Here is a 25,121-nt window from a genome sequence, read left to right on the forward strand (position 1 = left end):
CTCGTTGAATAGCATGAGTAAAGCTGGCACTTGAAGGGGGCACCCGGATCTGAACCAGGGACCTCTCGATCTGCAGTCGAATGCTCTTCCACTGAGCTATGCCCCCTTGGCTTATGATTGTCCTCACTGGTTCTTAAAAAGTAATGTTCTGAGGAAACCAATTTCTCAAAAGGTAGGATGCTTGTTGAAATCCCTACCAATGAAGATTGCCAGTGAGAGAGTGGATGATTAGTTCCTGTTTAGTTCTGCATGAGAAATGTGCTCAAGGGTGACAAGTTGAAGAAGAGCTTTCTTGGAAAGGTAAGCATCTCGTTGAATAGCATGAGTAAAGCTGGCACTTGAAGGGGGCACCCGGATTTGAACCAGGGACCTCTCGATCTGCAGTCGAATGCTCTTCCTCTGAGCTATGCCCCCTTGGCTTATGATTGTCCTCACTGGTTCTTAAAAAGTAATGTTCTGAGGAAACCAATTTCTCAAAAGGTAGGATGCTTGTTGAAATCCCTACCAATGAAGATTCCCAGTGAGAGAGTGGACGACCAGTTCAGTTCTGCATGAGAAATGTGCTCAAGGGTGACAATTTGTAGAAGAGCTTTCTTGGAAAGGTAAGCATCTCGTTGAATAGCATGAGTATAGCTGGCACTTGAAGAGGGCACCCGGATTATGAACCAGGGACTTCTTGATCTGCAGTCGAATGCTCTTCCACTGAGCTATGCCCCCTTGGCTTATGATTGTCCTCACTGGTTCTTAAAAAGTAATGTTCTGAGGAAACCAATTTCTCAAAAGGTAGGATGCTTGTTGAAATCCCTACCAATGAAGATGGCCAGTGAGAGAGTGGATGACCAGTTCCTGTTTAGTTCTGCATCAGAAATGTGCTCAAGGGTGACAATTTGAAGAAGAGCTTTCTTGGAAAGGTAAGCATCTCGTTGAATAGCATGAGTAAAGCTGGCACTTGAAGGGGGCACCCGGATTTGAACCAGGGACCTCTCGATCTGCAGTCGAATGCTCTTCCACTGAGCTATGCCCCCTTGGCTTATGATTGTCCTCACTGGTTCTTAAAAAGTAATGTTCTGAGGAAACAATTTCTCAAAAGGTAGGATGCTTGTTGAAATCCCTACCAATGAAGATTGCCAGTGAGAGAGTGGATGACCAGTTCCTGTTTAGTTCTGCATCAGAAATGTGCTCAAGGGTGACAATTTGAAGAAGAGCTTTCTTGGAAAGGTAAGCATCTCGTTGAATAGCATGAGTAAAGCTGGCACTTGAAGGGGGCACCCGGATCTGAACCAGGGACCTCTCGATCTGCAGTCGAATGCTCTTCCACTGAGCTATGCCCCCTAGGCTTATGATTGTCCTCACTGGTTCTTAAAAAGTAATGTTCTGAGGAAACCAATTTCTCAAAATGTAGGATGCTTGTTGAAATCCCTACCAATGAAGATGGCCAGTGAGAGAGTGGACGACCAGTTCCTGTTTAGTTCTGCATCAGAAATGTGCTCAAGGGTGACAAGTTGAAGAAGAGCTTTCTTGGAAAGGTAAGCATCTCGTTGAATAGCATGAGTAAACCTGGCACTTGAAGGGGGCACCCGGATTTGAACCAGGAACCTCTCGATCTGCAGTCAAATGCTCTTCCACAGAGCTATGCCCCCTTGGCTTATGATTGTCCTCACTGGTTCTTAAAAAGTAATGTTCTGAGGAAACCAATTTCTCAAAAGGTAGGATGCTTGTTGAAATCCCTACCAATGAAGATTCCCAGTGAGAGAGTGGACGACCAGTTCAGTATGAGAAATGTGCTCAAGGCTAACAAGTTGAAGAAGAGCTTTCTTGGAAAGGTAAGCATCTTGTTGAATAGCATGAGTAAAGCTGGCACTTGAAGGGGGCACCCGGATTATGAACTAGGGACTTCTTGATCTGCAGTCGAATGCTCTTCCACTGAGCTATGCCACCCCTGGCTTATAACTGTGCTCACTGGTTCTTAAAAAGTAATGTTCTGAGGAAACCAATTTCTCAAAAGTAAGGATGCTTGTTGAAATCATTACCAATGAAGATGGCCAGTGAGAGAGTGGACAACCAGTTCAGTTCTGCATGAGAAATTTGCTCAAGGGTGACAATTTGTAGAAGAGCTTTCTTGGAAAGGTAAGCATCTCGTTGAATAGCATGAGTAAAGCTGGCACTTGAAGGGGGCACCCGGATCTGAACCAGGGACCTCTCAATCTGCAGTCGAATGCTCTTCCACTGAGCTATGCCCCCTTGGCTTATGATTGTCCTCACTGGTTCTTAAAAAGTAATGTTCTGAGGAAACCAATTTCTCAAAAGGTAGGATGCTTGTTGAAATCCCTACCAATGAAGATTGCCAGTGAGAGAGTGGATGACCAGTTCCTGTTTAGTTCTGCATCAGAAATGTGCTCAAGGGTGACAATTTGAAGAAGAGCTTTCTTGGAAAGGTAAGCATCTCGTTGAATAGCATGAGTAAAGCTGGCACTTGAAGGGGGCACCCGGATCTGAACCAGGGACCTCTCGATCTGCAGTCGAATGCTCTTCCACTGAGCTATGCCCCCTTGGCTTATGATTGTCCTCACTGGTTCTTAAAAAGTAATGTTCTGAGGAAACCAATTTCTCAAAAGTAAGGATGCTTGTTGAAATCCCTACCCATGAAGTTTCCCAGTGAGAGAGTGGACGACCAGTTCAGTTCTGCATGAGAAATGTGCTCAAGGGTGACAAGTTGAAGAAGAGCTTTCTTGGAAAGGTAAGCATCTCGTTGAATAGCATGAGTAAAGCTGGCACTTGAAGGGGGCACCCGGATTATGAACTAGGGACTTCTTGATCTGCAGTCGAATGCTCTTCCACTGAGCTATGCCACCCCTGGCTTATAACTGTGCTCACTGGTTCTTAAAAAGTAATGTTCTGAGGAAACCAATTTCTCAAAAGTAAGGATACTTGTTGAAATCATTACCAATGAAGATGGCCAGTGAGAGAGTGGACAACCAGTTCAGTTCTGCATGAGAAATGTGCTCAAGGGTGACAATTTGTAGAAGAGCTTTCTTGGAAAGGTAAGCATCTCGTTGAATAGCATGAGTAAAGCTGGCACTTGAAGGGGGCACCCGGATCTGAACCAGGGACCTCTCAATCTGCAGTCGAATGCTCTTCCACTGAGCTATGCCCCCTTGGCTTATGATTGTCCTCACTGGTTCTTAAAAAGTAATGTTCTGAGGAAACCAATTTCTCAAAAGGTAGGATGCTTGTTGAAATCCCTACCAATGAAGATTGCCAGTGAGAGAGTGGATGACCAGTTCCTGTTTAGTTCTGCATCAGAAATGTGCTCAAGGGTGACAATTTGAAGAAGAGCTTTCTTGGAAAGGTAAGCATCTCGTTGAATAGCATGAGTAAAGCTGGCACTTGAAGGGGGCACCCGGATTTGAACCAGGGACCTCTCGATCTGCAGTCGAATGCTCTTCCACTGAGCTATGCCCCCTTGGCTTATGATTGTCCTCACTGGTTCTTAAAAAGTAATGTTCTGAGGAAACAATTTCTCAAAAGGTAGGATGCTTGTTGAAATCCCTACCAATGAAGATTGCCAGTGAGAGAGTGGATGACCAGTTCCTGTTTAGTTCTGCATCAGAAATGTGCTCAAGGGTGACAATTTGAAGAAGAGCTTTCTTGGAAAGGTAAGCATCTCGTTGAATAGCATGAGTAAAGCTGGCACTTGAAGGGGGCACCCGGATCTGAACCAGGGACCTCTCGATCTGCAGTCGAATGCTCTTCCACTGAGCTATGCCCCCTAGGCTTATGATTGTCCTCACTGGTTCTTAAAAAGTAATGTTCTGAGGAAACCAATTTCTCAAAATGTAGGATGCTTGTTGAAATCCCTACCAATGAAGATGGCCAGTGAGAGAGTGGACGACCAGTTCCTGTTTAGTTCTGCATCAGAAATGTGCTCAAGGGTGACAAGTTGAAGAAGAGCTTTCTTGGAAAGGTAAGCATCTCGTTGAATAGCATGAGTAAACCTGGCACTTGAAGGGGGCACCCGGATTTGAACCAGGAACCTCTCGATCTGCAGTCAAATGCTCTTCCACAGAGCTATGCCCCCTTGGCTTATGATTGTCCTCACTGGTTCTTAAAAAGTAATGTTCTGAGGAAACCAATTTCTCAAAAGGTAGGATGCTTGTTGAAATCCCTACCAATGAAGATTCCCAGTGAGAGAGTGGACGACCAGTTCAGTATGAGAAATGTGCTCAAGGCTAACAAGTTGAAGAAGAGCTTTCTTGGAAAGGTAAGCATCTTGTTGAATAGCATGAGTAAAGCTGGCACTTGAAGGGGGCACCCGGATTATGAACTAGGGACTTCTTGATCTGCAGTCGAATGCTCTTCCACTGAGCTATGCCACCCCTGGCTTATAACTGTGCTCACTGGTTCTTAAAAAGTAATGTTCTGAGGAAACCAATTTCTCAAAAGTAAGGATGCTTGTTGAAATCATTACCAATGAAGATGGCCAGTGAGAGAGTGGACAACCAGTTCAGTTCTGCATGAGAAATGTGCTCAAGGGTGACAATTTGTAGAAGAGCTTTCTTGGAAAGGTAAGCATCTCGTTGAATAGCATGAGTAAAGCTGGCACTTGAAGGGGGCACCCGGATCTGAACCAGGGACCTCTCAATCTGCAGTCGAATGCTCTTCCACTGAGCTATGCCCCCTTGGCTTATGATTGTCCTCACTGGTTCTTAAAAAGTAATGTTCTGAGGAAACCAATTTCTCAAAAGGTAGGATGCTTGTTGAAATCCCTACCAATGAAGATTGCCAGTGAGAGAGTGGATGACCAGTTCCTGTTTAGTTCTGCATCAGAAATGTGCTCAAGGGTGACAATTTGAAGAAGAGATTTCTTGGAAAGGTAAGCATCTCGTTGAATAGCATGAGTAAAGCTGGCACTTGAAGGGGGCACCCGGATCTGAACCAGGGACCTCGCGATCTGCAGTCGAATGCTCTTCCACTGAGCTATGCCCCCTTGGCTTATGATTGTCCTCACTGGTTCTTAAAAAGTAATGTTCTGAGGAAACCAATTTCTCAAAAGTAAGGATGCTTGTTGAAATCCCTACCCATGAAGTTTCCCAGTGAGAGAGTGGACGACCAGTTCAGTTCTGCATGAGAAATGTGCTCAAGGGTGACAAGTTGAAGAAGAGCTTTCTTGGAAAGGTAAGCATCTCGTTGAATAGCATGAGTAAAGCTGGCACTTGAAGGGGGCACCCAGATTATGAACTAGGGACTTCTTGATCTGCAGTCGAATGCTCTTCCACTGAGCTATGCCACCCCTGGCTTATAACTGTGCTCACTGGTTCTTAAAAAGTAATGTTCTGAGGAAACCAATTTCTCAAAAGTAAGGATGCTTGTTGAAATCATTACCAATGAAGATGGCCAGTGAGAGAGTGGACAACCAGTTCAGTTCTGCATGAGAAATGTGCTCAAGGGTGACAATTTGTAGAAGAGCTTTCTTGGAAAGGTAAGCATCTCGTTGAATAGCATGAGTAAAGCTGGCACTTGAAGGGGGCACCCGGATCTGAACCAGGGACCTCTCAATCTGCAGTCGAATGCTCTTCCACTGAGCTATGCCCCCTTGGCTTATGATTGTCCTCACTGGTTCTTAAAAAGTAATGTTCTGAGGAAACCAATTTCTCAAAAGGTAGGATGCTTGTTGAAATCCCTACCAATGAAGATTGCCAGTGAGAGAGTGGATGACCAGTTCCTGTTTAGTTCTGCATCAGAAATGTGCTCAAGGGTGACAATTTGAAGAAGAGCTTTCTTGGAAAGGTAAGCATCTCGTTGAATAGCATGAGTAAAGCTGGCACTTGAAGGGGGCACCCGGATCTGAACCAGGGACCTCTCGATCTGCAGTCGAATGCTCTTCCACTGAGCTATGCCCCCTTGGCTTATGATTGTCCTCACTGGTTCTTAAAAAGTAATGTTCTGAGGAAACCAATTTCTCAAAAGTAAGGATGCTTGTTGAAATCCCTACCCATGAAGATTCCCAGTGAGAGAGTGGACGACCAGTTCAGTTCTGCATGAGAAATGTGCTCAAGGGTGACAAGTTGAAGAAGAGCTTTCTTGGAAAGGTAAGCATCTCGTTGAATAGCATGCGTAAAGCTGGCACTTGAAGGGGGCACCCGGATTTGAACCAGGGACCTCTCGATCTGCAGTCGAATGCTCTTCCACTGAGCTATGCCCCCTTGGCTTATGATTGTCCTCACTGGTTCTTAAAAAGTAATGTTCTGAGGAAACCAATTTCTCAAAAGTAAGGATGCTTGTTGAAATCCCTACCCATGAAGATTCCCAGTGAGAGAGTGGACGACCAGTTCAGTTCTGCATGAGAAATGTGCTCAAGGGTGACAAGTTGAAGAAGAGCTTTCTTGGAAAGGTAAGCATCTCGTTGAATAGCATGCGCAAAGCTGGCACTTGAAGGGGGCACCCGGATTTGAACCAGGGACCTCTCGATCTGCAGTCGAATGCTCTTCCACTGAGCTATGCCCCCTTGGCTTATGATTGTCCTCACTGGTTCTTAAAAAGTAATGTTCTGAGGAAACCAATTTCTCAAAAGTAAGGATGCTTGTTGAAATCCCTACCAATGAAGATTCCCAGTGAGAGAGTGGACGACCAGTTCAGTATGAGAAATGTGCTCAAGGCTAACAAGTTGAAGAAGAGCTTTCTTGGAAAGGTAAGCATCTTGTTGAATAGCATGAGTAAAGCTGGCACTTGAAGGGGGCACCCGGATTTGAACCAGGGACCTCTCAATCTGCAGTCGAATGCTCTTCCACTGAGCTATGCCACCCCTGGCTTATAACTGTGCTCACTGGTTCTTAAAAAGTAATGTTCTGAGGAAACCAATTTCTCAAAAGGTAGGATGCTTGTTGAAATCCCTACCAATGAAGATTGCCAGTGAGAGAGTGGATGACCAGTTCCTGTTTAGTTCTGCATCAGAAATGTGCTCAAGGGTGACAATTTGAAGAAGAGCTTTCTTGGAAAGGTAAGCATCTCGTTGAATAGCATGAGTAAAGCTGGCACTTGAAGGGGGCACCCGGATCTGAACCAGGGACCTCTCGATCTGCAGTCGAATGCTCTTCCACTGAGCTATGCCCCCTTGGCTTATGATTGTCCTCACTGGTTCTTAAAAAGTAATGTTCTGAGGAAACCAATTTCTCAAAAGTAAGGATGCTTGTTGAAATCCCTACCAATGAAGATTCCCAGTGAGAGAGTGGACGACCAGTTCAGTTCTGCATGAGAAATGTGCTCAAGGGTGACAATTTGTAGAAGAGCTTTCTTGGAAAGGTAAGCATCTCGTTGAATAGCATGAGTAAAGCTGGCACTTGAAGGGGGCACCCGGATTATGAACCAGACTTCTTGATCTGCAGTCGAATGCTCTTCCACTGAGCTATGCCACCCCTGGCTTATAACTGTGCTCACTGGTTCTTAAAAAGTAATGTTCTGAGGAAACCAATTTCTCAAAAGTAAGGATGCTTGTTGAAATCATTACCAATGAAGATGGCCAGTGAGAGAGTGGACAACCAGTTCAGTTCTGCATGAGAAATGTGCTCAAGGGTGACAATTTGTAGAAGAGCTTTCTTGGAAAGGTAAGCATCTCGTTGAATAGCATGAGTAAAGCTGGCACTTGAAGGGGGCACCCGGATCTGAACCAGGGACCTCTCAATCTGCAGTCGAATGCTCTTCCACTGAGCTATGCCCCCTTGGCTTATGATTGTCCTCACTGGTTCTTAAAAAGTAATGTTCTGAGGAAACCAATTTCTCAAAAGGTAGGATGCTTGTTGAAATCCCTACCAATGAAGATTGCCAGTGAGAGAGTGGATGACCAGTTCCTGTTTAGTTCTGCATCAGAAATGTGCTCAAGGGTGACAATTTGAAGAAGAGCTTTCTTGGAAAGGTAAGCATCTCGTTGAATAGCATGAGTAAAGCTGGCACTTGAAGGGGGCACCCGGATCTGAACCAGGGACCTCTCGATCTGCAGTCGAATGCTCTTCCACTGAGCTATGCCCCCTTGGCTTATGATTGTCCTCACTGGTTCTTAAAAAGTAATGTTCTGAGGAAACCAATTTCTCAAAAGGTAGGATGCTTGTTGAAATCCCTACCAATGAAGATTCCCAGTGAGAGAGTGGACGACCAGTTCAGTATGAGAAATGTGCTCAAGGCTAACAAGTTGAAGAAGAGCTTTCTTGGAAAGGTAAGCATCTTGTTGAATAGCATGAGTAAAGCTGGCACTTGAAGGGGGCACCCGGATTATGAACTAGGGACTTCTTGATCTGCAGTCGAATGCTCTTCCACTGAGCTATGCCACCCCTGGCTTATAACTGTGCTCACTGGTTCTTAAAAAGTAATGTTCTGAGGAAACCAATTTCTCAAAAGTAAGGATGCTTGTTGAAATCCCTACCAATGAAGATGGCCAGTGAGAGAGTGGACAACCAGTTCAGTTCTGCATGACAAATGTGCTCAAGGGTGACAATTTGAAGAAGAGCTTTCTTGGAAAGGTAAGCATCTCGTTGAATAGCATGAGTAAAGCTGGCACTTGAAGGGGGCACCCGGATTTGAACCAGGGACCTCGCGATCTGCAGTCGAATGCTCTTCCACTGAGCTATGCCCCATTGGCTTATGATTGTCCTCACTGGTTCTTAAAAAGTAATGTTCTGAGGAAACCAATTTCTCAAAAGGTAGGATGCTTGTTGAAATCCCTACCAATGAAGATGGCCAGTGGACGACCAGTTCCTGTTTAGTTCTGTATCAGAAATGTGCTCAAGGGTGACAAGTTGAAGAAGAGCTTTCTTGGAAAGGTAAGCATCTCGTTGAATAGCATGCGTAAAGCTGGCACTTGAAGGGGGCACCCGGATTTGAACCAGGGACCTCTCGATCTGCAGTCAAATGCTCTTCCACTGAGCTATGCCCCTTGGCTTATGATTGTCCTCACTGGTTCTTAAAAAGTAATGTTCTGAGGAAACCAATTTCTCAAAAGTAAGGATGCTTGTTGAAATCCCTACCAATGAATATTCCCAGTGAGAGAGTGGACGACCAGTTCAGTATGAGAAATGTGCTCAAGGCTAACAAGTTGAAGAAGAGCTTTCTTGGAAAGGTAAGCATCTTGTTGAATAGCATGAGTAAAGCTGGCACTTGAAGGGGGCACCCGGATTCATGAACCAGAGACTTCTCGATCTGCAGTCAAATGCTCTTCCACTGAGCTATGCCACCCCTGGCTTATAACTGTGCTCACTGGTTCTTAAAAAGTAATGTTCTGAGGAAACCAATTTCTCAAAAGTAAGGATGCTTGTTGAAATCCCTACCAATGAAGATTGCCAGTGAGAGAGTGGACAACCAGTTCAGTTCTGCATGACAAATGTGCTCAAGGGTGACAATTTGAAGAAGAGCTTTCTTGGAAAGGTAAGCATCTCGTTGAATAGCATGAGTAAAGCTGGTACTTGAAGGGGGCACCTGGATTTGAACCAGGGACCTCTCGATCTGCAGTCGAATGCTCTTCCACTGAGCTATGCCCCCTTGGCTTATGATTGTCCTCACTGGTTCTTAAAAAGTAATGTTCTGAGGAAACCAATTTCTCAAAAGGTAGGATGCTTGTTGAAATCCCTACCAATGAAGATGGCCAGTGGACGACCAGTTCCTGTTTAGTTCTGCATCAGAAATGTGCTCAAGGGTGACAAGTTGAAGAAGAGCTTTCTTTAAAAGGTAAGCATCTCGTTGAATAGCATGCGTAAAGCTGGCACTTGAAGGGGGCACCCGGATTTGAACCAGGGACCTCTCGATCTGCAGTCGAATGCTCTTCCACTGAGCTATGCCCCCTTGGCTTATGATTGTCCTCACTGGTTCTTAAAAAGTAATGTTCTGAGGAAACCAATTTCTCAAAAGTAAGGATGCTTGTTGAAATCATTACCAATGAAGATGGCCAGTGAGAGAGTGGACAACCAGTTCAGTTCTGCATGAGAAATGTGCTCAAGGGTGACAATTTGTAGAAGAGCTTTCTTGGAAAGGTAAGCATCTCGTTGAATAGCATGAGTAAAGCTGGCACTTGAAGGGGGCACCCGGATTATGAACCAGACTTCTTGATCTGCAGTCGAATGCTCTTCCACTGAGCTATGCCACCCCTGGCTTATAACTGTGCTCACTGGTTCTTAAAAAGTAATGTTCTGAGGAAACCAATTTCTCAAAAGTAAGGATGCTTGTTGAAATCCCTACCAATGAAGACTCCCAGTGAGAGAGTGGACGACCAGTTCAGTATGAGAAATGTGCTCAAGGCTAACAAGTTGAAGAAGAGCTTTCTTGGAAAGGTAAGCATCTCGTTGAATAGCATGAGTAAAGCTGGCACTTGAAGGGGGCACCCGGATTTGAACCTGGGACCGGATTTGAACCAGGGACCTCTCGATCTGCAGTCGAATGCTCTTCCACTGAGCTATGCCCCATTGGCTTATGATTGTCCTCACTGGTTCTTAAAAAGTAATGTTCTGAGGAAACCAATTTCTCAAAAGTAAGGATGCTTGTTGAAATCCCTACCAATGAAGATTCCCAGTGAGAGAGTGGACGACCAGTTCAGTATGAGAAATGTGCTCAAGGATGACAAGTTGAAGAAGAGCTTTCTTGGAAAGGTAAGCATCTCGTTAAATAGCATGAGTAAAGCTGGCACTTGAAGGGGGCACCTGGATTATGAACCAGGGACTTCTTGATCTGCAGTCGAATGCTCTTCCACTGAGCTATGCCCCCCCTGGCTTATAACTGTGCTCACTGGTTCTTAAAAAGTAATGTTCTGAGGAAACCAATTTCTCAAAAGGTAGGATGCTTGTTGAAATCCCTACCAATGAAGATGGCCAGTGAGAGAGTGGACGACCAGTTCCTGTTTAGTTCTGCATCGAAAATGTGCTCAAGGGTGACAAGTTGAAGATAGAGCTTTCTTGGAAAGGTAAGCATCTCGTTGAATAGCATGAGTAAAGCTGGCACTTGAAGGGGGCACCCGGATTATGAACCAGGGACTTCTTGATCTGCAGTCGAATGCTCTTCCACTCAGCTATGCCCCCCCTGGCTTATAACTTGTTGAAATCCCAATTTCTCAGAAGTAAGGATGCTTGTTGAAATCCCTACCAATGAAGATTTCACAGCTTATAACTGTGCTCACTGGTTCTTAAAAAGTAATGTTCTGAGGAAACCAATTTCTCAAAAGGTAGGATGCTTGATGAAATCCCTACCAATGAAGATTCCCAGTGAGAGAGTGGACGACCAGTTCAGTATGAGAAATGTGCTCAAGGGTGACAAGTTGAAGAAGAGCTTTCTTGGAAAGGTAAGCATCTCGTTAAATAGCATGAGTAAAGCTGGCACTTGAAGGGGGCACCTGGATTATGAACCAGGGACTTCTTGATCTGCAGTCGAATGCTCTTCCACTGAGCTATGCCCCCCCTGGCTTATAACTGTGCTCACTGGTTCTTAAAAAGTAATGTTCTGAGGAAACCAATTTCTCAAAAGGTAGGATGCTTGTTGAAATCCCTACCAATGAAGATGGCCAGTGAGAGAGTGGACGACCAGTTCCTGTTTAGTTCTGCATCGAAAATGTGCTCAAGGGTGACAAGTTGAAGATAGAGCTTTCTTGGAAAGGTAAGCATCTCGTTGAATAGCATGAGTAAAGCTGGCACTTGAAGGGGGCACCCGGATTATGAACCAGGGACTTCTTGATCTGCAGTCGAATGCTCTTCCACTCAGCTATGCCCCCCCTGGCTTATAACTTGTTGAAATCCCAATTTCTCAGAAGTAAGGATGCTTGTTGAAATCCCTACCAATGAAGATTTCACAGCTTATAACTGTGCTCACTGGTTCTTAAAAAGTAATGTTCTGAGGAAACCAATTTCTCAAAAGGTAGGATGCTTGATGAAATCCCTACCAATGAAGATTCCCAGTGAGAGAGTGGACGACCAGTTCAGTATGAGAAATGTGCTCAAGGGTGACAAGTTGAAGAAGAGCTTTCTTGGAAAGGTAAGCATCTCGTTAAATAGCATGAGTAAAGCTGGCACTTGAAGGGGGCACCTGGATTATGAACCAGGGACTTCTTGATCTGCAGTCGAATGCTCTTCCACTGAGCTATGCCCCCCCTGGCTTATAACTGTGCTCACTGGTTCTTAAAAAGTAATGTTCTGAGGAAACCAATTTCTCAAAAGGTAGGATGCTTGTTGAAATCCCTACCAATGAAGATGGCCAGTGAGAGAGTGGACGACCAGTTCCTGTTTAGTTCTGCATCGAAAATGTGCTCAAGGGTGACAAGTTGAAGATAGAGCTTTCTTGGAAAGGTAAGCATCTCGTTGAATAGCATGAGTAAAGCTGGCACTTGAAGGGGGCACCCGGATTATGAACCAGGGACTTCTTGATCTGCAGTCGAATGCTCTTCCACTCAGCTATGCCCCCCCTGGCTTATAACTTGTTGAAATCCCAATTTCTCAGAAGTAAGGATGCTTGTTGAAATCCCTACCAATGAAGATTTCACAGCTTATAACTGTGCTCACTGGTTCTTAAAAAGTAATGTTCTGAGGAAACCAATTTCTCAAAAGGTAGGATGCTTGATGAAATCCCTACCAATGAAGATTCCCAGTGAGAGAGTGGACGACCAGTTCAGTATGAGAAATGTGCTCAAGGCTAACAAGTTGAAGAAGAGCTTTCTTGGAAAGGTAAGCATCTTGTTGAATAGCATGAGTAAAGCTGGCACTTGAAGGGGGCACCCGGATTATGAACTAGGGACTTCTTGATCTGCAGTCGAATGCTCTTCCACTGAGCTATGCCCCCCCCCTGGCTTATGATTGTCCTCACTGGTTCTTAAAAAGTAATGTTCTGAGGAAACCAATTTCTCAAAAGGTAGGATGCTTGTTGAAATCCCTACCAATGAAGATGGCCAGTGAGAGAGTGGATGACCAGTTCCTGTTTAGTTCTGCATGAGAAATGTGCTCAAGGGTGACAAGTTGAAGAAGAGCTTTCTTGGAAAGGTAAGCATCTTGTTGAATAGCATGAGTAAAGCTGGCACTTGAAGGGGGCACCCGGATTATGAACCAGGGACTTCTTGATCTGCAGTCGAATGCTCTTCCACTCAGCTATGCCCCCCTGGCTTATAACTTGTTGAAATCCCAATTTCTCAGAAGTAAGGATGCTTGTTGAAATCCCTACCAATGAAGATTTCACAGCTTATAACTGTGCTCACTGGTTCTTAAAAAGTAATGTTCTGAGGAAACCAATTTCTCAAAAGGTAGGATGCTTGTTGAAATCCCTACCAATGAAGATGGCCAGTGAGAGAGTGGATGACCAGTTCCTGTTTAGTTCTGCATCAGAAATGTGCTCAAGGGTGACAATTTGAAGAAGAGCTTTCTTGGAAAGGTAAGCATCTCGTTGAATAGCATGAGTAAAGCTGGCACTTGAAGGGGGCACCCGGATCTGAACCAGGGACCTCTCGATCTGCAGTCGAATGCTCTTCCACTGAGCTATGCCCCCTTGGCTTATGATTGTCCTCACTGGTTCTTAAAAAGTAATGTTCTGAGGAAACCAATTTCTCAAAAGTAAGGATGCTTGTTGAAATCCCTACCCATGAAGTTTCCCAGTGAGAGAGTGGACGACCAGTTCAGTTCTGCATGAGAAATGTGCTCAAGGGTGACAAGTTGAAGAAGAGCTTTCTTGGAAAGGTAAGCATCTCGTTGAATAGCATGAGTAAAGCTGGCACTTGAAGGGGGCACCCGGATTATGAACTAGGGACTTCTTGATCTGCAGTCGAATGCTCTTCCACTGAGCTATGCCACCCCTGGCTTATAACTGTGCTCACTGGTTCTTAAAAAGTAATGTTCTGAGGAAACCAATTTCTCAAAAGTAAGGATGCTTGTTGAAATCATTACCAATGAAGATGGCCAGTGAGAGAGTGGACAACCAGTTCAGTTCTGCATGAGAAATGTGCTCAAGGGTGACAATTTGTAGAAGAGCTTTCTTGGAAAGGTAAGCATCTCGTTGAATAGCATGAGTAAAGCTGGCACTTGAAGGGGGCACCCGGATCTGAACCAGGGACCTCTCAATCTGCAGTCGAATGCTCTTCCACTGAGCTATGCCCCCTTGGCTTATGATTGTCCTCACTGGTTCTTAAAAAGTAATGTTCTGAGGAAACCAATTTCTCAAAAGGTAGGATGCTTGTTGAAATCCCTACCAATGAAGATTGCCAGTGAGAGAGTGGATGACCAGTTCCTGTTTAGTTCTGCATCAGAAATGTGCTCAAGGGTGACAATTTGAAGAAGAGCTTTCTTGGAAAGGTAAGCATCTCGTTGAATAGCATGAGTAAAGCTGGCACTTGAAGGGGGCACCCGGATCTGAACCAGGGACCTCTCGATCTGCAGTCGAATGCTCTTCCACTGAGCTATGCCCCCTTGGCTTATGATTGTCCTCACTGGTTCTTAAAAAGTAATGTTCTGAGGAAACCAATTTCTCAAAAGGTAGGATGCTTGTTGAAATCCCTACCAATGAAGATTCCCAGTGAGAGAGTGGACGACCAGTTCAGTATGAGAAATGTGCTCAAGGCTAACAAGTTGAAGAAGAGCTTTCTTGGAAAGGTAAGCATCTTGTTGAATAGCATGAGTAAAGCTGGCACTTGAAGGGGGCACCCGGATTATGAACTAGGGACTTCTTGATCTGCAGTCGAATGCTCTTCCACTGAGCTATGCCACCCCTGGCTTATAACTGTGCTCACTGGTTCTTAAAAAGTAATGTTCTGAGGAAACCAATTTCTCAAAAGTAAGGATGCTTGTTGAAATCCCTACCAATGAAGATGGCCAGTGAGAGAGTTGACAACCAGTTCAGTTCTGCATGAGAAATGTGCTCAAGGGTGACAATTTGAAGAAGAGCTTTCTTGGAAAGGTAAGCATCTCGTTGAATAGCATGAGTAAAGCTGGCACTTGAAGGGGGCACCCGGATTTGAACCAGGGACCTCTCGATCTGCAGTCGAATGCTCTTCCACTGAGCTATGCCCCCTTGGCTTATGATTGTCCTCACTGGTTCTTAAAAAGTAATGTTCTGAGGAAACCAATTTCTCAAAAGGTAGGATGCTTGTTGAAATCCCTACCAATGAAGATTCCCAGTGAGAGAGTGGATGACCAGTTCAGTTCTGCATGAGAAATGTGCTCAAGGGTGACAATTTGTAGAAGAGCTTTCTTGGAAAGGTAAGCATCTCGTTGAATAGCATGAGTAAAGCTGGCACTTGAAGGGGGCACCCGGATTTGAACCAGGGACCTCGCGATCTGCAGTCGAATGCTCTTCCACTGAGCTATGCCCCATTGGCTTATGATTGTCCTCACTGGTTCTTAAAAAGTAATGTTCTGAGGAAACCAATTTCTCAAAAGGTAGGATGCTTGTTGAAATCCCTACCAATGAAGATGGCCAGTGGACGACCAGTTCCTGTTTAGTTCTGTATCAGAAATGTGCTCAAGGGTGACAAGTTGAAGAAGAGCTTTCTTGGAAAGGTAAGCATCTTGTTGAATAGCATGCGTAAAGCTGGCACTTGAAGGGGGCACCCGGATTTGAACCAGGGACCTCTCGATCTGCAGTCAAATGCTCTTCCACTGAGCTATGCCCCTTGGCTTATGATTGTCCTCACTGGTTCTTAAAAAGTAATGTTCTGAGGAAACCAATTTCTCAAAAGTAAGGATGCTTGTTGAAATCCCTACCAATGAATATTCCCAGTGAGAGAGTGGACGACCAGTTCAGTATGAGAAATGTGCTCAAGGCTAACAAGTTGAAGAAGAGCTTTCTTGGAAAGGTAAGCATCTCGTTGAATAGCATGAGTAAAGCTGGCACTTGAAGGGGGCACCCGGATCTGAACCAGGGACCTCTCGATCTGCAGTCGAATGCTCTTCCACTGAGCTATGCCCCCTTGGCTTATGATTGTCCTCACTGGTTCTTAAAAAGTAATGTTCTGAGGAAACCAATTTCTCAAAAGGTAGGATGCTTGTTGAAATCCCTACCAATGAAGATTCCCAGTGAGAGAGTGGACGACCAGTTCAGTATGAGAAATGTGCTCAAGGCTAACAAGTTGAAGAAGAGCTTTCTTGGAAAGGTAAGCATCTTGTTGAATAGCATGAGTAAAGCTGGCACTTGAAGGGGGCACCCGGATTATGAACTAGGGACTTCTTGATCTGCAGTCGAATGCTCTTCCACTGAGCTATGCCACCCCTGGCTTATAACTGTGCTCACTGGTTCTTAAAAAGTAATGTTCTGAGGAAACCAATTTCTCAAAAGTAAGGATGCTTGTTGAAATCCCTACCAATGAAGATGGCCAGTGAGAGAGTTGACAACCAGTTCAGTTCTGCATGAGAAATGTGCTCAAGGGTGACAATTTGAAGAAGAGCTTTCTTGGAAAGGTAAGCATCTCGTTGAATAGCATGAGTAAAGCTGGCACTTGAAGGGGGCACCCGGATTTGAACCAGGGACCTCTCGATCTGCAGTCGAATGCTCTTCCACTGAGCTATGCCCCCTTGGCTTATGATTGTCCTCACTGGTTCTTAAAAAGTAATGTTCTGAGGAAACCAATTTCTCAAAAGGTAGGATGCTTGTTGAAATCCCTACCAATGAAGATTCCCAGTGAGAGAGTGGATGACCAGTTCAGTTCTGCATGAGAAATGTGCTCAAGGGTGACAATTTGTAGAAGAGCTTTCTTGGAAAGGTAAGCATCTCGTTGAATAGCATGAGTAAAGCTGGCACTTGAAGGGGGCACCCGGATTTGAACCAGGGACCTCGCGATCTGCAGTCGAATGCTCTTCCACTGAGCTATGCCCCATTGGCTTATGATTGTCCTCACTGGTTCTTAAAAAGTAATGTTCTGAGGAAACCAATTTCTCAAAAGGTAGGATGCTTGTTGAAATCCCTACCAATGAAGATGGCCAGTGGACGACCAGTTCCTGTTTAGTTCTGTATCAGAAATGTGCTCAAGGGTGACAAGTTGAAGAAGAGCTTTCTTGGAAAGGTAAGCATTTTGTTGAATAGCATGCGTAAAGCTGGCACTTGAAGGGGGCACCCGGATTTGAACCAGGGACCTCTCGATCTGCAGTCAAATGCTCTTCCACTGAGCTATGCCCCTTGGCTTATGATTGTCCTCACTGGTTCTTAAAAAGTAATGTTCTGAGGAAACCAATTTCTCAAAAGTAAGGATGCTTGTTGAAATCCCTACCAATGAATATTCCCAGTGAGAGAGTGGACGACCAGTTCAGTATGAGAAATGTGCTCAAGGCTAACAAGTTGAAGAAGAGCTTTCTTGGAAAGGTAAGCATCTTGTTGAATAGCATGAGTAAAGCTGGCACTTGAAGGGGGCACCCGGATTCATGAACCAGAGACTTCTCGATCTGCAGTCAAATGCTCTTCCACTGAGCTATGCCACCCCTGGCTTATAACTGTGCTCACTGGTTCTTAAAAAGTAATGTTCTGAGGAAACCAATTTCTCAAAAGTAAGGATGCTTGTTGAAATCCCTACCAATGAAGATTGCCAGTGAGAGAGTGGACAACCAGTTCAGTTCTGCATGACAAATGTGCTCAAGGGTGACAATTTGAAGAAGAGCTTTCTTGGAAAGGTAAGCATCTTGTTGAATAGCATGAGTAAAGCTGGCACTTGAAGGGGGCACCCGGATTCATGAACCAGAGACTTCTCGATCTGCAGTCAAATGCTCTTCCACTGAGCTATGCCACCCCTGGCTTATAACTGTGCTCACTGGTTCTTAAAAAGTAATGTTCTGAGGAAACCAATTTCTCAAAAGTAAGGATGCTTGTTGAAATCCCTACCAATGAAGATTGCCAGTGAGAGAGTGGACAACCAGTTCAGTTCTGCATGACAAATGTGCTCAAGGGTGACAATTTGAAGAAGAGCTTTCTTGGAAAGGTAAGCATCTCGTTGAATAGCATGAGTAAAGCTGGTACTTGAAGGGGGCACCTGGATTTGAACCAGGGACCTCTCGATCTGCAGTCGAATGCTCTTCCACTGAGCTATGCCCCCTTGGCTTATGATTGTCCTCACTGGTTCTTAAAAAGTAATGTTCTGAGGAAACCAATTTCTCAAAAGGTAGGATGCTTGTTGAAATCCCTACCAATGAAGATGGCCAGTGGACGACCAGTTCCTGTTTAGTTCTGCATCAGAAATGTGCTCAAGGGTGACAAGTTGAAGAAGAGCTTTCTTTAAAAGGTAAGCATCTCGTTGAATAGCATGCGAAAAGCTGGCACTTGAAGGGGGCACCCGGATTTGAACCAGGGACCTCTCGATCTGCAGTCGAATGCTCTTCCACTGAGCTATGCCCCCTTGGCTTATGATTGTCCTCACTGGTTCTTAAAAAGTAATGTTCTGAGGAAACCAATTTCTCAAAAGTAAGGATGCTTGTTGAAATCCCTACCCATGAAGATTCCCAGTGAGAGAGTGGACGACCAGTTCAGTTCTGCATGAGAAATGTGCTCAAGGGTGACAATTTGTAGAAGAGCTTTCTTGGAAAGGTAAGCATCTCGTTGAATAGCATGAGTAAAGCTGGCACTTGAAGGGGGCACCCGGATTATGAACCAGACTTCTTGATCTGCAGTCGAATGCTCTTCCACTGAGCTATGCCACCCCTGGCTTATAACTGTGCTCACTGGTTCTTAAAAAGTAATGTTCTGAGGAAACCAATTTCTCAAAAGTAAGGATGCTTGTTGAAATCCCTACCAATGAAGACTCCCAGTGAGAGAGTGGACGACCAGTTCAGTATGAGAAATGTGCTCAAGGCTAACAAGTTGAAGAAGAGCTTTCTTGGAAAGGTAAGCATCTCGTTGAATAGCATGAGTAAAGCTGGCACTTGAAGGGGGCACCCGGATTTGAACCTGGGACCGGATTTGAACCAGGGACCTCTCGATCTGCAGTCGAATGCTCTTCCACTGAGCTATGCCCCATTGGCTTATGATTGTCCTCACTGGTTCTTAAAAAGTAATGTTCTGAGGAAACCAATTTCTCAAAAGTAAGGATGCTTGTTGAAATCCCTACCAATGAAGATTCCCAGTGAGAGAGTGGACGACCAGTTCAGTATGAGAAATGTGCTCAAGGGTGACAAGTTGAAGAAGAGCTTTCTTGGAAAGGTAAGCATCTCGTTAAATAGCATGAGTAAAGCTGGCACTTGAAGGGGGCAACTGGATTATGAACCAGGGACTTCTTGATCTGCAGTCGAATGCTCTTCCACTGAGCTATGCCCCCCCTGGCTTATAACTGTGCTCACTGGTTCTTAAAAAGTAATGTTCTGAGGAAACCAATTTCTCAAAAGGTAGGATGCTTGTTGAAATCCCTACCAATGAAGATGGCCAGTGAGAGAGTGGACGACCAGTTCCTGTTTAGTTCTGCATCGAAAATGTGCTCAAGGGTGACAAGTTGAAGATAGAGCTTTCTTGGAAAGGTAAGCATCTCGTTGAATAGCATGAGTAAAGCTGGCACTTGAAGGGGGCACCCGGATTATGAACCAGGGACTTCTTGATCTGCAGTCGAATGCTCTTCCACTCAGCTATGCCCCCCCTGGCTTATAACTTGTTGAAATCCCAATTTCTCAGAAGTAAGGATGCTTGTTGAAATCCCTACCAATGAAGATTTCACAGCTTATAACTGTGCTCACTGGTTCTTAAAAAGTAATGTTCTGAGGAAACCAATTTCTCAAAAGGTAGGATGCTTGATGAAATCCCTACCAATGAAGATTCCCAGTGAGAGAGTGGACGACCAGTTCAGTATGAGAAATGTGCTCAAGGGTGACAAGTTGAAGAAGAGCTTTCTTGGAAAGGTAAGCATCTCGTTAAATAGCATGAGTAAAGCTGGCACTTGAAGGGGGCACCTGGATTATGAACCAGGGACTTCTTGATCTGCAGTCGAATGCTCTTCCACTGAGCTATGCCCCCCCTGGCTTATAACTGTGCTCACTGGTTCTTAAAAAGTAATGTTCTGAGGAAACCAATTTCTCAAAAGGTAGGATGCTTGTTGAAATCCCTACCAATGAAGATGGCCAGTGAGAGAGTGGACGACCAGTTCCTGTTTAGTTCTGCATCGAAAATGTGCTCAAGGGTGACAAGTTGAAGATAGAGCTTTCTTGGAAAGGTAAGCATCTCGTTGAATAGCATGAGTAAAGCTGGCACTTGAAGGGGGCACCCGGATTATGAACCAGGGACTTCTTGATCTGCAGTCGAATGCTCTTCCACTCAGCTATGCCCCCCCTGGCTTATAACTTGTTGAAATCCCAATTTCTCAGAAGTAAGGATGCTTGTTGAAATCCCTACCAATGAAGATTTCACAGCTTATAACTGTGCTCACTGGTTCTTAAAAAGTAATGTTCTGAGGAAACCAATTTCTCAAAAGGTAGGATGCTTGATGAAATCCCTACCAATGAAGATTCCCAGTGAGAGAGTGGACGACCAGTTCAGTATGAGAAATGTGCTCAAGGCTAACAAGTTGAAGAAGAGCTTTCTTGGAAAGGTAAGCATCTTGTTGAATAGCATGAGTAAAGCTGGCACTTGAAGGGGGCACCCGGATTATGAACTAGGGACTTCTTGATCTGCAGTCGAATGCTCTTCCACTGAGCTATGCCCCCCCCTGGCTTATGATTGTCCTCACTGGTTCTTAAAAGTAATGTTCTGAGGAAACCAATTTCTCAAAAGGTAGGATGCTTGTTGAAATCCCTACCAATGAAGATGGCCAGTGAGAGAGTGGATGACCAGTTCCTGTTTAGTTCTGCATGAGAAATGTGCTCAAGGGTGACAAGTTGAAGAAGAGCTTTCTTGGAAAGGTAAGCATCTTGTTGAATAGCATGAGTAAAGCTGGCACTTGAAGGGGGCACCCGGATTATGAACCAGGGACTTCTTGATCTGCAGTCGAACGCTCTTCCACTCAGCTATGCCCCCCTGGCTTATAACTTGTTGAAATCCCAATTTCTCAGAAGTAAGGATGCTTGTTGAAATCCCTACCAATGAAGATTTCACAGCTTATAACTGTGCTCACTGGTTCTTAAAAAGTAATGTTCTGAGGAAACCAATTTCTCAAAAGGTAGGATGCTTGTTGAAATCCCTACCAATGAAGATGGCCAGTGAGAGAGTGGACGACCAGTTCCTGTTTAGTTCTGCATCAGAAATGTGCTCAAGGGTGACAAGTTGAAGAAGAGCTTTCTTGGAAAGGTAAGCATCTCGTTGAATAGCATGAGTAAAGCTGACACTTGAAGGGGGCACCCGGATTTGAACCAGGGACCTCTCGATCTGCAGTCGAATGCTCTTCCACTGAGCTATGCCCCCTTGGCTTATGATTGTCCTCACTGGTTCTTAAAAAGTAATGTTCTGAGGAAACCAATTTCTCAAAAGTAAGGATGCTTGTTGAAATCTCTACCAATGAAGATTCCCAGCGAGAGAGTGGACGACCAGTTCAGTATGAGAAATGTGCTCAAGGCTAACAAGTTGAAGAAGACCTTTCTTGGAAAGGTAAGCATCTTGTTGAATAGCATGAGTAAAGCTGGCACTTGAAGGGGGCACCCGGATTATGAACCAGGGACTTCTTGATCTGCAGTTAAATGCTCTTCCACTGAGCTATGCCCTCTTGGCTTATGATTGTCCTCACTGGTTCTTAAAAAGTAATGTTCTGAGGAAACCAATTTCTCAAAAGGTAGGATGCTTGTTGAAATCCCTACCAATGAAGATGGCCAGTGAGAAAGTGGACGACCAGTTCCTGTTTAGTTCTGCATGAGAAATGTGCTCAAGGGTGACAATTTGTAGAAGAGCTTTCTTGGAAAGGTAAGCATCTCGTTGAATAGCATGAGTAAAGCTGGCACTTGAAGAGGGCACCCGGATTATGAACCAGGGACTTCTTGATCTGCAGTCGAATGCTCTTCCACTGAGCTAAGCCCTCTTGGCTTATGATTGTCCTCACTGGTTCTTAAAAAGTAATGTTCTGAGGAAACCAATTTCTCAAAAGGTAGGATGCTTTTTGAAATCCCTACCAATGAAGATAGCAAGGGAGAGAGTGGACGACCAGTTCCTGTTTAGTTCTGCATGAGAAATGTGCTCAAGGGTGACAAGTTGAAGAAGAGCTTTCTTGGAAAGGTAAGCATCTCGTTGAATAGCATGAGTAAAGCTGGCACTTGAAGGGGGCACCCGGATTTGAACCAGGGACCTCTCGATCTGCAGTCGAATGCTCTTCCACTGAGCTATGCCCCATTGGCTTATGATTGTCCTCACTGGTTCTTAAAAAGTAATGTTCTGAGGAAACCAATTTCTCAATCGGTAGGATGCTTGTTGAAATCCCTACCAATGAAGATGGCCAGTGAGAGAGTGGACGACCAGTTCCTGTTTAGTTCTGCATGAGAAATGTGCTCAAGGGTGACAAGTTGAAGAAGAGCTTTCTTGGAAAGGTAAGCATCTCGTTGAATAGCATGAGTAAAGCTGGCACTTGAAGGGGGCACCCGGATTTGAACCAGGGACCTCTCGATCTGCAGTCGAATGCTCTTCCACTGAGCTATGCCCCCTTGGCTTATGATTGTCCTCACTGGTTCTTAAAAAGTAATGTTCTGAGGAAACCAATTTCTCAAAAGTAAGGATGCTTGTTGAAATCCCTACCCATGAAGATTCCCAGTGAGAGAGTGGACGACCAGTTCAGTTCTGCATCAGAAATGTGCTCAAGGGTGACAAGTTGAAGAAGAGCTTTCTTGGAAAGGTAAGCATCTCGTTGAATAGCATGAGTAAAGCTGGCACTTGAAGGGGACACCCGGATTTGAACCAGGGACCTCTCGATCTGCAGTCGAATGCTCTTCCCCTTGGCTTATGATTGTCCTCACTGGTTCTTAAAAAGTAATGTTCTGAGGAAACCAATTTCTCAAAAGTAAGGATGCTTGTTGAAATCCCTACCAATGAAGATTGCCAGTGAGAGAGTGGACGACCAGTTCAGTATGAGAAATGTGCTCAAGGCTAACAAGTTGAAGAAGAGCTTTCTTGGAAAGGTAAGCATCTCGTTGAATAGCATGAGTAAAGCTGGCACTTGAAGAGGGCACCCGGATTATGAACCAGGGACTTCTTGATCTGCAGTCGAATGCTCTTCCACTGAGCTAAGCCCTCTTGGCTTATGATTGTCCTCACTGGTTCTTAAAAAGTAATGTTCTGAGGAAACCAATTTCTCAAAAGGTAGGATGCTTTTTGAAATCCCTACCAATGAAGATAGCAAGGGAGAGAGTGGACGACCAGTTCCTGTTTAGTTCTGCATGAGAAATGTGCTCAAGGGTGACAAGTTGAAGAAGAGCTTTCTTGGAAAGGTAAGCATCTCGTTGAATAGCATGAGTAAAGCTGGCACTTGAAGGGGGCACCCGGATTTGAACCAGGGACCTCTCGATCTGCAGTCGAATGCTCTTCCACTGAGCTATGCCCCCTTGGCTTATGATTGTCCTCACTGGTTCTTAAAAAGTAATGTTCTGAGGAAACCAATTTCTCAAAAGGTAGGATGCTTGTTGAAATCCCTACCAATGAAGATGGCCAGTGAGAGAGTGGACGACCAGTTCCTGTTTAGTTCTGCATCAGAAATGTGCTCAAGGGTGACAAGTTGAAGAAGAGCTTTCTTGGAAAGGTAAGCATCTCGTTGAATAGCATGAGTAAAGCTGGCACTTGAAGGGGGCACCCGGATTTGAACCAGGGACCTCTCGATCTGCAGTCGAATGCTCTTCCACTGAGCTATGCCCCCTTGGCTTTTGACTGTCCTCACTGGTTCTTAAAAAGTAATGTTCTGAGGAAACCAATTTCTCAAAAGGTAGGATGCTTGTTGAAATCCCTACCAATGAAGATGGCCAGTGAGAGAGTGGACGACCAGTTCAGTTCTGCATCAGAAATGTGCTCAAGGGTGACAAGTTGAAGAAGAGCTTTCTTGGAAAGGTAAGCATCTCGTTGAATAGCATGAGTAAAGCTGGCACTTGAAGGGGACACCCGGATTTGAACCAGGGACCTCTCGATCTGCAGTCGAATGCTCTTCCCCTTGGCTTATGATTGTCCTCACTGGTTCTTAAAAAGTAATGTTCTGAGGAAACCAATTTCTCAAAAGTAAGGATGCTTGTTGAAATCCCTACCAATGAAGATTGCCAGTGAGAGAGTGGACGACCAGTTCAGTATGAGAAATGTGCTCAAGGCTAACAAGTTGAAGAAGAGCTTTCTTGGAAAGGTAAGCATCTTGTTGAATAGCATGAGTAAAGCTGGCACTTGAAGGGGGCACCCGGATTCATAAACCAGAGACTTCTCGATCTGCAGTCACATACTCTTCCACTGAGCTATGCCCCCTTGGCTTATGATTGTCCTCACTGGTTCTTAAAAAGTAATGTTCTGAGGAAACCAATTTCTCAAAAGTAAGGATGCTTGTTGAAATCCCTACCAATGAATATTGCCAGCGAGAGAGTGGATGACCAGTTGTGCATGAGAAATATGCTCAAGGGTAACAACTTGAAGAAGAGCTTTCTTGGAAAGGTAAGCATCTTGTTGAATAGCATGAGTAAAGCTGGCACTTGAAGGGGGCACCTGGATTCATGATCCAGAGACTTCTCGATCTGCAGTCAAATGCTCTTCCACTGAGCTATGCCCCCCCTGGCTTATAACTGTGCTCACTGGTTCTTAAAAAGTAATGTTCTGAGGAAACCAATTTCTCAAAAGTAAGGATGCTTGTTGAAATCCCTACCAATGAATATTGCCAGTGAGAGAGTGGATGACCAGTTCCTGTTTAGTTCTGCATGAGAAATGTGCTCAAGGGTAACAAGTTGAAGAAGAGCTTTCTTGGAAAGGTAAGCATCTCGTTGAATAGCATGAGTAAAGCTGGCACTTGAAGGGGGCACCCGGATTTGAACCAGGGACCTCTCGATCCGCAGTCGAATGCTCTTCCACTGAGCTATGCCCCCTTGGCTTATGATTGTCCTCACTGGTTCTTAAAAAGTAATGTTCTGAGATAACCAATTTCTCAAAAGTAAGGATGTTTGTTGAAATCCCTACCAATGAAGATGGCCAGTGAGAGAGTGGATGACAAGTTCTGCCTGAGAAATATGCTCAAGGGTAACAAGTTGAAGAAGAGCTTTCTTGGAAAGGTAACCGTCTCGTTGAATAGC

General features: G+C 44.8%; 15 non-coding genes across 15 annotated transcripts; all 15 read right to left on the reverse strand.

The window, feature by feature from the left end:
• Positions 1-953: 953 nt before the first annotated feature.
• TRNAC-GCA (transfer RNA cysteine (anticodon GCA)) lies at positions 954-1,025 on the reverse strand. The gene has a single exon. It is a non-coding gene; the product is annotated as a tRNA-Cys (tRNA).
• A 2,366-nt stretch (positions 1,026-3,391) lies between these two features.
• Positions 3,392-3,463, reverse strand: TRNAC-GCA (transfer RNA cysteine (anticodon GCA)). The gene has a single exon. It is a non-coding gene; the product is annotated as a tRNA-Cys (tRNA).
• A 2,668-nt stretch (positions 3,464-6,131) lies between these two features.
• TRNAC-GCA (transfer RNA cysteine (anticodon GCA)) lies at positions 6,132-6,203 on the reverse strand. The gene has a single exon. It is a non-coding gene; the product is annotated as a tRNA-Cys (tRNA).
• Positions 6,204-6,433: 230 nt separating this feature from the next.
• On the reverse strand, positions 6,434-6,505 carry TRNAC-GCA (transfer RNA cysteine (anticodon GCA)). Its single transcript has one exon. It is a non-coding gene; the product is annotated as a tRNA-Cys (tRNA).
• A 2,948-nt stretch (positions 6,506-9,453) lies between these two features.
• On the reverse strand, positions 9,454-9,525 carry TRNAC-GCA (transfer RNA cysteine (anticodon GCA)). Its single transcript has one exon. It is a non-coding gene; the product is annotated as a tRNA-Cys (tRNA).
• A 228-nt stretch (positions 9,526-9,753) lies between these two features.
• On the reverse strand, positions 9,754-9,825 carry TRNAC-GCA (transfer RNA cysteine (anticodon GCA)). Its single transcript has one exon. It is a non-coding gene; the product is annotated as a tRNA-Cys (tRNA).
• Positions 9,826-14,937: 5,112 nt separating this feature from the next.
• Positions 14,938-15,009, reverse strand: TRNAC-GCA (transfer RNA cysteine (anticodon GCA)). Its single transcript has one exon. It is a non-coding gene; the product is annotated as a tRNA-Cys (tRNA).
• Positions 15,010-16,436: 1,427 nt separating this feature from the next.
• Positions 16,437-16,508, reverse strand: TRNAC-GCA (transfer RNA cysteine (anticodon GCA)). The gene has a single exon. It is a non-coding gene; the product is annotated as a tRNA-Cys (tRNA).
• Positions 16,509-17,944: 1,436 nt separating this feature from the next.
• TRNAC-GCA (transfer RNA cysteine (anticodon GCA)) lies at positions 17,945-18,016 on the reverse strand. The gene has a single exon. It is a non-coding gene; the product is annotated as a tRNA-Cys (tRNA).
• Positions 18,017-18,244: 228 nt separating this feature from the next.
• TRNAC-GCA (transfer RNA cysteine (anticodon GCA)) lies at positions 18,245-18,316 on the reverse strand. The gene has a single exon. It is a non-coding gene; the product is annotated as a tRNA-Cys (tRNA).
• A 2,909-nt stretch (positions 18,317-21,225) lies between these two features.
• TRNAC-GCA (transfer RNA cysteine (anticodon GCA)) lies at positions 21,226-21,297 on the reverse strand. Its single transcript has one exon. It is a non-coding gene; the product is annotated as a tRNA-Cys (tRNA).
• Positions 21,298-22,448: 1,151 nt separating this feature from the next.
• Positions 22,449-22,520, reverse strand: TRNAC-GCA (transfer RNA cysteine (anticodon GCA)). The gene has a single exon. It is a non-coding gene; the product is annotated as a tRNA-Cys (tRNA).
• Positions 22,521-23,342: 822 nt separating this feature from the next.
• TRNAC-GCA (transfer RNA cysteine (anticodon GCA)) lies at positions 23,343-23,414 on the reverse strand. The gene has a single exon. It is a non-coding gene; the product is annotated as a tRNA-Cys (tRNA).
• Positions 23,415-23,650: 236 nt separating this feature from the next.
• TRNAC-GCA (transfer RNA cysteine (anticodon GCA)) lies at positions 23,651-23,722 on the reverse strand. Its single transcript has one exon. It is a non-coding gene; the product is annotated as a tRNA-Cys (tRNA).
• A 1,123-nt stretch (positions 23,723-24,845) lies between these two features.
• Positions 24,846-24,917, reverse strand: TRNAR-GCG (transfer RNA arginine (anticodon GCG)). Its single transcript has one exon. It is a non-coding gene; the product is annotated as a tRNA-Arg (tRNA).
• Between the last annotated feature and the right edge of the window lie 204 nt (positions 24,918-25,121).

The sequence above is a fragment of the Eleutherodactylus coqui genome, chromosome 9 (assembly GCF_035609145.1).
Source record: "Eleutherodactylus coqui strain aEleCoq1 chromosome 9, aEleCoq1.hap1, whole genome shotgun sequence".
NCBI lineage: Eukaryota > Metazoa > Chordata > Amphibia > Anura > Eleutherodactylidae > Eleutherodactylus > Eleutherodactylus coqui.